This window comes from Cibotium barometz, chromosome 4 (genome assembly GCF_041138505.1).
Source record: "Cibotium barometz isolate CiBa-2024 chromosome 4, ASM4113850v1, whole genome shotgun sequence".
Taxonomy (NCBI): domain Eukaryota; kingdom Viridiplantae; phylum Streptophyta; class Polypodiopsida; order Cyatheales; family Cibotiaceae; genus Cibotium; species Cibotium barometz.
Window position 1 is genome coordinate 58,625,801 of NC_141049.1, and position 11,749 is coordinate 58,637,549.

General features: G+C 39.9%; 1 pseudogene; it reads left to right on the top strand.

Annotated features, from left to right (window-relative positions):
* The first annotated feature begins 248 nt into the window (after positions 1–248).
* On the top strand, positions 249–6,226 carry LOC147639437 (uncharacterized; annotated as a pseudogene).
* Positions 6,227–11,749: the final 5,523 nt, after the last annotated feature.

Here is an 11,749-nt window from a genome sequence, read left to right on the forward strand (position 1 = left end):
GTAGAAAATTACAAAAAATAAAAAAAAATAAAAAAATATAGAATATGCAAAAAATGTGGACTCCTAAGAAAACACATAATTTATAGAATTTTTTTATTTATTTTTTTATTTTTATTTTTTTTTAAAAAATGCAAAAAACATGAAAATTGGTATGCAAAAATTGTAGATTTTTAAAAATTAAATATTAACAAAAAAACAAAATAAAAAAAATAAAAAATAAAAATAAAAATACTAACCTTATCCGAATCATGCGAATCAACTGCCGCCACCGCTTGCCTTATCGCCTGCGAATGCGAATCAGCTGCCTTCACCGCCAACTTCCTTGGTCATCTACGAGGCGGCAACACTTTCCTTGCCTCTGTGGCTGCAACAATACCCGCCAGACTCTCACTCCCTCAGCGTTGGCTCTCTCTCTCTTCGACGAATCACCCCAGAGCGGCCTCCCGCTTTTCGTCTACTGTCGAATCTTAGAGCGCCTGCACGCTTACCCGAGAGCCCTTCTCACCAGGTGGCAACTCCAGCCCCAAACTCTGCAGAATCACCAGAGAGCTTCGTGCTTCGTGGTACAAGGCGGCCACGTTATTCACCCATTGCGTTGGCTCTCCTCGCTCACACACAAAACCCAGCAGTCAACCGCAGCTACAGCCTAGCCACGCACAAAACAAAGGCCCTTCCAAGCGCTGCGCCCCTCTGTCTTCGCCTACCGCCAGCCTCTCTCCCGGTCTCGACCAGCCCTTCGCACCAAGGCGGCAGCAACACCTTCTCTACAGTGCCTGCAGCTGCGCTCTCTTTGCTGCTCTAGTCACCAGCTGAAGCACCTTTGCCCGCAAGGTGGGATTCGGAGGTTATCCACTGAATGTTTAGAATGTTTAGAATGTAATGGCTGCCAAAGTTCCTCAACCATCCGTAGGTCATCTCCCCGGTAGCGGCACCAATGGAAAGATGGTCGTCTCCCTACGTATGCAATATAGGCAAGTAGACTACACTCCTAGCTCACCAATGGAATGATAAACACTCCTTTCATCTCGCTAACCCAGTTAGGTGCATGGAAGCTTATCCCTTTCGGGAGAGAATACTATGAACACCACTACCTTGACATAGACTTTACATACACAAGCTCAATCTTGCCATAGCTCATTCACTCATCATCCCACTCATTCATACATCCAATACAAGAAGAAAGCTAAGCTAATGCACACACAAGCTCAGTCATAAGCACAAAGCACCCTTCATTCTCAAGCACTTACTTCCCTAGCATGCACACAAACCTTGAAGCTTAATGGAACTTGAAATAAACATGCATTCTCATTCACTACTCAAGCAATGCCTTGCCCATGGATAAGCTACAAGCTATGGAGAAGCTTAAGCTTGAATCCACTACCACACAAAGCCTAATAGAGAATCCACAAGTATCAACAAAGAAGAATGCACACTAGAGAATAGAGATGAGAAGAGAGAAAAACATCATCTCATTGCATTGAATTAGAAGAGCATTGCTCATACAATAGTGTAGATGGGGAGAGAGAAGAGCTTGCACCTCTATGAACAAGAGGGAGAGCTAGTCTCAAGAGAGCTCAAGCATGAGTTTAGCCCAATGTGTGTGTGAGCTCCCAAATGAGCCACTATTTATACTAAAACTCCTAAAACTCCCAAAACTTCCTATGTGGGATTATTCTCAAGCCCACTCCTACACTCACCTACAACTTGGAACTCTCTACAAGAGCCCTAAATAAGAATGTCAAGTCTCTTGTTTTCCTGCTTCCATCTTTGTGTTGCATCCTTGCATTGATCACCACTCGTCACGCAACAAACTCCCACGTATTAGGGTTGCTACATGGGTTTCCTCTTTCTTCTCTCAGAAGCCTTTCTTGCTTCCCCCTCCCTCTCTCTGTACCTGTCTCTCTCTTCCCATCTCCTCGTCACATCACACACAGAGAGCCATATAGAGAACCTATGTCCATCTCTCTCTCTCTCTCTCTCTCTCTCTCTCTCTCTCTCTCACACACACACACACACACACACACACACAAAGATATAGAGAACCTATGTCCATCTCTCTCTCTCTCTCTCTCTCTCTCTCTCTCACACACACACACACACACACACACACACAAAGATATAGAGAACCTATGTCCATCTCTCTCTCTCTCTCTCTCTCTCTCTCTCTCTCTCTCTCTCTCTCTCACACACACACACACACACACACACACACACACACACACACACAAAGATTAACATGGTATTTCCATATCTACTTGAGGCTATTTCCATATCTATCCTTGGTGTTATTTAATGGAAGGCAGAGAAGATAGTATAGAGCCTTCAAATAAAGAAGAATATTCTGTTGCGCATTTGATGGTTGCAAGCAACTCTTCACAGGCACATTTCATTTCATTTCAAGCATGTTCCCATTCTTCAAGAAGAAATCAGCTTCTCACTAAAGATGAACAGGATGCAGTTAGAAAGTATGAAGCTTTTACAAAGAGGAAGTATCGAAAAAGGCATCAGTTAGAAAGTATGAAGCTTTTACAAAGAGGAAGTATCGGAAAAGGCATCAGTTTACAGAACCAATCAGAGGTCATAGAAAATAAGGAATAGATTGAATTAAGGAAACAAAAAGTGCAGAGCACCTAGTTGAGCACATTTTGACAGAGCTAAAACCTTACGGGAAAAATGACAGGGTAGATATCGTTGAGCAAGTCCTCACAGTAATGAACAGATTCTACCATATACATAGGATAAATCAAAAAGTCTCTCTCTTTTGGTCTTTATAATCAGTAGCTCATTATAGGTGTTGAAGACTCCATGATCATTGGATGAATTGTTTTTGAAGTGCAGCACTCTAAGCTTCTTAACATTTACCCAAGAAACCTTTATGTTGCAGTAAGTAGAGCTAGTAGTGATGCTCAGGCTTCTCCATAGCCACTAGAAGCATGCAAAAGAAAGAGTTCCCATTCTAGGCTGACTGAAGAGGTCAAGGAAATAGTAGTGAAATTTTGGACAGAGCATACAAGGGTGTCTCCAAACAAGGAAGATGTTTGTCAGCTTCGAACTGCCTACAAGCAATTAATCGAACATCCGGTACACTTGTTGGATTGAATCTCAGGTACATACCTCCACTTGTTGGACCTCCACTGTGGATAAGAGTGTAGTTTGTTATTCATGTCTTGCATATCATGGTGTAGAGGTCATGGATTACTCATTGAAGAATGCTATATAGCTCACAACACCGTGGTATAGCACATTGACTAATGCACAGGGCTCTTTTGCATGATTATGTAGTAAATAGCAGTCTCTACGAGCTATATAGCATAGTTAACCAATTACATAGCACATGTTGAATGACCATCCCTAATATAGCATGATCATGTAGTAAATAGCATGATCATGTAGTAAATAGCAGTCTCTACGAGCTATATAGCATAGTTAACCAATTACATAGCACATGTTGAATGAGCATCCCTAATATAGCATGATCATGTAGTAAATAGCACTCTCTCTATATCTACGAGCTATATAGCATAGTTAACCAATTACATAGCACATGTTGAATGACCATCCCTAAATAGCACACGTCATTAAATCCTAGGGTTCTTTTGCATAGCCATGTACTAGTCTCATATAGCATTGAACCAGTTATATAGCATTTGTACAGTGATGTATAAGTCTAAGATTCACACAAATAGCACTGTGCACACGGGCTATATAGCTAAAAGAATTACTCATAGAGCACATTATCACTCAAGCATAGAGATATGATGCATATCAATGTTTTATGCAGCACTATCATTGTACCATCCTTGTGCTATATAGCTCATAACACCTTGGAATAGCACATTGACTACTAACCCCAGGGCTATTTTGCATGACCATGTAGTACATAGCAGTCACTCTATGAGCTATATAGCATAGTTAACTAGTTACATAGCACATGTTCATTCAATGACCACCCCTAATATAGCACACATCATTAAAGCTTGGGGTTCTATTGCGTAACCATGTACTATATAGCACTCTCTACAACACACAACCAATTATATAGCACTGAACTAATTATATAGCATTTGTACGATGATGCATAAGTCTAAGATTCGCAAATAGCATTGTGCATGTGCTATATAGCTCACATGTACTACATAGCAATCAGTACGAGCTATATAGCACAGTACTAATACATAACCATGTACTGTATAGCTGACCTGTTTTGTGAATACCTAGCACTCTGCATTTGCTTATCCTCATCTACAAATTCTTCATGGTCTATGTTCCTTGTAGAGACGGAGTATTTTTTGAGGTTCAAGTCTACTTATCCTCATCTACAAATTGGCCAACGCTCATTCCAGAAGCTCAAACCTTTCTTTGTACACAAGCTAAAGGACTGGAACACATGTTGTGTGTACCACATACAAATGTTATACCTAAAAGATGCCTTCAATCGGATGCGCTTAGATGCTTTTGGCTTTCATCATGGAAGCTTGTGCAAATGTCATTGTATTGTTGCAAATTAGTGGTAGCCAAGGGAAAATGTGTTGCACACGAGCACATCATGTCTGGAATTATAGAACTGTGGGAATCTTGTCTATGCAAAAAGAAGGAGGATTCAACATACCATCAGTTCAGATGTATCATGGGGCAATGCAATAAATGCGGTGTTAAAAAGCTACGCTTGTGTCCACATGAAGAAAAGGAGACAACGATAGTCATTGTTCAGGTCTTTGAGGATATTCAAGTTCAAAATATACTTGCTGTAACCAGACAACAAAAAGTGTTGTCCATCAAGCAAGTTGTTATCAAAGAGTTATTAGTGATGCTAAAACACCACACATTAAAGTTCATTAAGCATAACTTCAGGTACATATGGCAAGCTGATCAGTACAGGGAGTGTCTTAAGAATTTCCCTACAGATGTCGTAGTATATGTAATAGATTTTGCTGAGAACTACTCATTCAAACAGCAAAATGAAATACAGTCCATGCATTGGCACTCAGATCAATGCACAATCCTTATTCACATTACATATAGGCATAGTATAAGCAACGACCAAAGCATAATCAAGGAGATGTATTTCTATATCTCTGATGATAAGAAGCATGATACTCTCTTTGTGAAAAATTTCTTCCATTTTCATAATTGGTTGCTTGAAGACTAGGGTTTGAAATTTCGAAAGCACTGGTGGTCTGATGGTGCGGCTTCACAATTTAAAGCTGCTCGATCATTCTATTTTGTTGGTCACTTTTACAAACTTACAGGTGTGGAGACGACTTGGAATTTTTTTGCTTCAGACCATGGCAAGGGAGAACATGATAGTGTTGGTGTAGTAGTGAAGAGGACATTAATGCACAAACAACTCAAGTCTAATGGTGTAGTTCTTTAAAATGCCACTGACATTGTAGCTTTCTTAAAGGAAACTATGTCTCATGGTGCAAGTAGCTCATATGCCTGCAGTACTAGCAATGGTCCCTAGATTCACCAAAAGTTTTGGTTAGTAAGTGCAGATGATGTGGACAGGTCTAATGCATGGGGATGTGCAACACTCAAGGGGACACAATCCCTACATTCTGTGTGTGGGTTTTGCAAACTAGACCCGACACACTTGAAAACAAGAGATTTGGCTTATTTCTGCAATGCATGTATAGCTGGTCATTGGAGATCATGCTCTAACAAGTCGTATATCTAGGAATGGTAACATATTGTTCTCAATCCTATAACAGAAGGATTGGACATGGAAGATATGCAAGGACCAATCAATATACTAGATAGGGTGGCTAAGTTTGAAGATGAGAGACCCATGTTTGAGGGATCATTGGATATGCTGCCAACTTCTTGTTGAGGGAGACAACTATGCAGTCAACGCAGAGGCTAATAACGTAGAAGGAGTAGATTTCTATGTGCTCAACTGTGTAAAAGCAAGGTGGAAGACAGAGAAGGTTCTTAAGGACACTTGGAAAAACAAGTGCGCTAGAGGCACATATGTTGTCACAGGTCTTTATTATAAGCAACAAAATGGAGAATCCCAATCACTACAAACTACTCGATGACAAGGGTGTGAGCCACACATATTCTCACCTAGTTAGGTCAATCAATTGACATGCCCCTTATGGATGCTACCTCTAAGATGTATTATTTATCCCCTCAACTTCACGAGTCCATTTACAATGCCATGCCGTATATGAGGCTGCTTGAAATATTTTTTGTGTATCCTTTTTATATATTAACCTTTCTTTGAAACCTTGCAAAAAACATTGTTGAGAGAGTCTCATGTGCAATCAAATATGTATGGAGGTTCTCATTTCTTAAACCTAATTTGTTAAATCTGATTTGTATGTAGGTCATTTCTTAAATTTGATTTGTGGAGGTTGTCATTACAAAAACCTTAAATTTGATTTATGGAGGTTGTCATTTCTTAAATTTGATTTGTGGAGGTTGTCATTTCTTAAATTTGATTTGTGGAGGTTGTCATTACAAAAACCTTTTCAAAGTCTGGTTATGCTATATATCACAATTCTTGTACTATACAGCACAACACATTGCCCCTCTCACCCTAAGTTCACCATGTCTAGTTGTGCTATATAGCACAATTCTTGTACTATACAGCACAACACAATGCTCCTCTCACTCTAAGTTTGCCGTCTGGTTGTGCTATATAGCACATGTACTATACAACACAACATAGTGCCACAGAACCAAGGATTAAGCAAGAAAAAATAGCATAGACAAAACAAGATCCAATTCTAGTTGAGCCATAAATCGTATAAGAACTTTGCCAGTTGTATTATATTCAAGTTAATGGCTGTTACAAAAATGAGGGTGTATACAAAAAGGATAATGAGGGTGTATACAAAAAGGATAATGGGGGTGTATACAAAAAGCCTCCCAATGTAGGGCTTGGTTAGCGCTTGTAGATTTCATTGCCTTCGTTGTTGCTATGCGAGCGTACATAGTATTCGATGATAGCAGCAGATACCTTATCCTTAGGATTATACATCATGTTATCCCGTGCATAATGCCATGGATCCTTAGCACACCTCCACTTGACCATCCATGGAAAAAAGGTCCTCGTCTCAATAATTATGGCTCTTGAGATTCATCCCCCGGTTCCAATGAGGGTGGACATATACAACATTCCCAAGGGTTCTTCATGATTTTGTACCATGTGTCATCGATCAACAAAGTGTCTTGGGCATAAAACTGTGGGTGCAATAACAAGAAGTCATCCTTAATCACCTTCAAAAATATTGGTTTGTTTGTGGAATCAGAGATAGGGATACCTGTCACATCTCTCAAGGTGAATGTAGCAACCTGGCATCTCTCTGGTGGCAAAATATCCACAAAAAAAGATCTTTGTAGTTCAGGAAAACATGCCTTCAACACTGCATATAGGTTGTCCTTGACCATACTAGTCCATAAGGCAACATGAAAGTGTGCCGCAACTTTAGAGAGGAATCTGAGAGCATCGGGCCTCACAACATATTGAAACTGAGGCTTTCTATCCTCCTTTGGGGGGTGATGATGTGGTATAGACTAGATACTTTACCATCAATCCATGTTTGAGGGACTCCCCGATTATATGTTATTCTATACCTTTTCACTAGCATACCATTGATATTGAGCAATATGCATCGAGTCTTCACACGCAAGGGCATACAAATAACCTGACATGGAATTGCTGCAAGATCATTGTCCTATTTTGTGTTCATGTTAACATCCTCCTCCACACTAGAATTGTCCTTTTCCATAGTGTCATTTCTTAAACTCACATTGTCCTGTTCTGTGTCCATGTTAACAGCCTCCTCCACACTGGCATTGTCTTGTTCCATAGCGACATTGTCCTCAACGTTGGCATTGGCACCACGATGGCTATTATCCTCCTCCACACTGACATTGACATTCTCCTGAACACTAGCATTTTCCACAGTGACATCCACAGTTGTGTCTATATTAATAGCCTCCTCCACAGTGGTATTCTCACACTAGCAGGCCTCTACCATAGTGACATTCTCTAGAACCTGTGATGTTTCTTTACTACCTTCATCAGTAGAAACATCCACGAAAGTACCATCACTGTGTGGTTGGCTCCTTGTACCATCATCAACAATTGCGGATCCATCACTGTGTGGTTGGCTCCTTGTACCATCATCAACAATTGCGGATCCATCTTTGTTTTCCTTGTAGCCTCTGGTTGCTACTCAGTTTTTTATTACCTGCAACATATTATTCGTTTATGCACATGCATGTCAAATACTGTAAGAATAGGAACAACCATCACAAGAAGTTGTTCATTTCTATTGATGATGGCTATACAAAAGGAAAATCAATGGAATGTGGCAGTTGGAGAAATAAAAGAACATTCATGAAAAAAATGAATATAGACACTTGCAAGAATAGGAAAGCCATAACAAAAAGTTGCAACAATGAATATAGGCACTTGCAAGAATAGGAAAGCCATAACAAAAAGTTGTTAAAGATGGTGGCTACAAAAGGGAAATGCATGGCATGTGACGATGCACAATACCATCATTAAGCATACAACTTTTGCTTTGTAGCACAATTTTTCTTTTTCCTGCCATGGATTAAGGGGACATCAAATTCTTCATCACCTAGTCGTTTTGGGGTGGATCATAGGCACTTTGGGGATGGCTTCGCAGGTTTTGGGGAGGGGGTTCCTCCAAGATTCTTTGCCGTTTCACTTATCTCCCTAAGTGACTCAAAATACTGATCATCCAATGTTGACTCTGCCTCACTCTTGCGTCGCACCTCTGGGGTTGGGTTTTCTTCAAATTGATAACCCCTCACCTTGTCCAAACTAGCATGAGAGCATTGTTCTGCATGTATACATGTAGAGACATTAGAATATCCCCAAAGAAACTTGAAAGATACAGGTTTTTATTTACGAATATACAAAATAAATTTACCAGTCGCATGCATTGACATGTTCTCTGGTACTTGCATGATCTCCTCTGCCCGCAAAACCAGACGTCGGCTTGTCACTACCTGAAAATGCAAATTCAATGTATTCATTACTCCAAAACCATCATGTGGAGTACTTGGTTTGTATACCAAGTCAACAACTTACTGGAATAGGGCTCTTTCTTAACAGCCTGACCTACCATGTGCTTTGCCCTCTCAGACACAACTCCACTATAGCTAGGGTATGCACATACACCTTGGGATATGCACGTGTAAAAAGCAGATCATGTGATAAACATGGCACAGCAAGGAAAGGAAAAGGCATCAAGGTCCATTACATCAAAGGGGGATCCACATCTTGCACAACTATATGAGCCAACACAACACAAGCTCCATTGAGAGGATCAGTAACTACAGTATGGGGGAGTGGACGAAATGCATGGAGCCCTGATGTTTGAACCATCCTCTTTAGGCCAGCATAAAAACTAGTGTGTGCAGTTTCCTTTGTCAGTTCCTCCTCAAAGCTTGCCAATACAATCTACAATACAAATAATAGAAATACAAATAATAGAAAGAAGACTTCAATCTCATCATTAATCATGGACAGTCGTAACACAATCTAGCTATATGACAGTCGTAACACAATCTAGCTATATGACAGTATTTAATTTATGCTTCATAATACAACTATATAGCAATCATCATCCTTAGGTGGAGGCTTCACTATAGCTATATAGCAATCATCATCCTTAGGTGGAGGTTTCACTATAGCTATATAGCACATATCTCCCCTTGATGAGACCTCTTGAATGCTATGTAGCACAAGGTGTGCTATATAGCATAAGGTGGTCCTTAGGTGGAGGCTTCACTATAGCTATATATAGGAGATATCCCCCTTGATGAGGCTTCTTGAATGCTATATAGCACAAGTTGTGCTACATAAAAGGAGCCTTTCTATGACAATATTTCTTACATATAGCATGTGTTGTGCTATATAGCACAAGGTGTGCTACATAAAAGGAGCCTTGCTATGACACAATCTTTCTTAGATATAGCATGTGTGAAGGTGTGTTACATAAAAAGGAGCCTTGCTATGATACATAATCTTTCTTAGATATAGCATGTATTGTGCTATATACCACATTCTCTACTATATATCACATTGCTATATAGTATCATCAGTACTGTGTAACATACTCATTATGCTAAATAGGATCATGAGTGATCTTTAACATATTCATTATGCTGTATAGATAATGTACCATGATATATCTAAGATAAATTAGCTATATAGCACACTAATTGTACTATATAGGAAGCCTACCATGCTATATCTAAGATAAATTAGCTATATAGCACACTAATTGTGCTATATAGGAAGCCTACCATGCTATATCTAGGAAAAATGATCTATATAGCATACTCATTGTGCTATATAGAAAACATAACATGCTACATCTAAGACAAATTAGCTATATAGCACACCAATTGTGCTATATAGCAAGCATACCATGATATATCTATGAAAATTTTCTTATATAAAGCATGGTAATTGTGGTATATAGCAAGCATACCATGTTATATCTAAGAAAAATTTCTTATAGAAAGCATGGTAATTGTGCTATATAGCATTATTGGTGCTACATCAAAATAAATTTAATACACAATAGGTAACCAATGCTATATAGTACACTGGCAACATAATGTAAGCAAACAAATATTAAAAAAATTATAAGGCACACACCTTTGCATCATTTACTTTCATCTCTAGCTTGGCAATTTCATCCTACGGTGTGGCGTGAAATTTTGCCTATGAGCTTCATGAGGTAGGAGGTAGTCTCGATCACCTTGATCTGTGGCAACTCTCGAGCTGACTAACATAGGTGCTATTGATTTGCTAAGAACCCTCCACCCTATGCAGATCTCTCATTCTATCTTCTAATGTCTACTTTGATTGCTCTATAGAGCATCTCACATTGCCCAACCTTTGAACTGCTGCATTGTGCAACTCAACCGGCTCACTCAGCTTTATCTGGGTGAATTGAAAGGGTATTGTCGGATGTGGACATGCACGTGGACCTTTCACAGTATGTTGCTTTACATCATCCTCAGATACAATCATCATATGCTCTTCCCACTTTAAGCACTTCTTTTCCAGATTGTGTCTCTCGTCGCTGCTCTTCATTGCCCTCTCTACGAATGGAGCCCAAGCGATGGTGTACTGCTCCTTGCTCTCAGCCCTTTTTGTAGCCTCACAATTCTTGAGGGCAAATGCTTTTGCAAATTGATGCCCAATCTCGTAATTGAATGGTCCTTCTTGATAGACATCCTAATGTCGATGAACCAAGCATTCTGTAAACTGTAGCTTCACGTGATATGATTTAATCTTCTTGCTATTTCTTGGAAGGGGCTTTGAGCACAAAAAAACAGAGCTCCAATTTTCATGAGATGACATTCTTCCCATACAAGGTGTGGGGATCCACTCCTACCATGGAAAGACCCCAATCTTCATGAAAGTCCTGTGCATAGCGACAAAAGTTTTTGTGGTGAGGTGGGGCAACTTCCTTGATCATGGATGTGCTTCCCTCTGCTTTCCCAGAAGAAGCTTGTGACTTCATTGAAGAGCCTGACCTTCCCATCCTTCACTGGACCACATGCCAAAAAAACACCGAGATTTAGCATTGGATGCATTAGTATTCTTGAATGAACACTATCAGGAGAGAGAGAGAGAGAGAGAGATTAATGAAATGCATGCAAGCTTGTGTGTGTGTGTGTGTGTGTGTGTGTGTGTGTGTGTGTGTGTGTGTGTGTGTGAGAGAGAGAGAGAGAGAGAGAGACCTGC